The following is a 524-nucleotide window of genomic DNA, read 5'->3' as shown; positions in this document are numbered from 1 at the left end:
GAAACAAATTTTATGTTATTAACTTCTCTAAGTAAATTATGTGCGAGTATCGAGCGATAAAATAGTGGTATTATAATTATAATTGTATCTGAATCTAAATAGCGTAATGGTATCTTTATTTAATTCATTAAATATACAAAGAGATGGAAATTGCGATAAGTGTTTTTATTTTATGTTATGAGAACTCACAAGTAAAGTAAGTACATTAAAAAATAAATAAAATAAAAAATTTTGTTAGCAGATGAGGATTTAAACTGAAGTTAATAAATCAGAAAAAAATACTGGTTTTAATTTTGGTATTCGTGTAGTTGTAGAGAAAACATATGCATACATGCATCCGTTTTGTAATCACCTCGGATTGATCAAGCGAACCACAGTCTCAAAAGTCGAGCTCTGTGAATAATGTTTGTCCCCGATTTTTTACGTTCACTGCCCCCCTATATCCTTGTAAGAGCCGCGTGGCTGCAACAAACCTTAGCTGTGCCCAAGACAGTCGGGTCTACCAGTCATTATTTGGGAAGATT

Source organism: Rhagoletis zephyria, unplaced genomic scaffold (genome assembly GCF_001687245.7).
Source record: "Rhagoletis zephyria isolate East Lansing unplaced genomic scaffold, Rhagoletis_zephyria_1.1 Rzeph_scaffold_04848, whole genome shotgun sequence".
NCBI lineage: Eukaryota > Metazoa > Arthropoda > Insecta > Diptera > Tephritidae > Rhagoletis > Rhagoletis zephyria.
Note: the sequence above shows the minus strand (reverse complement) of the source record.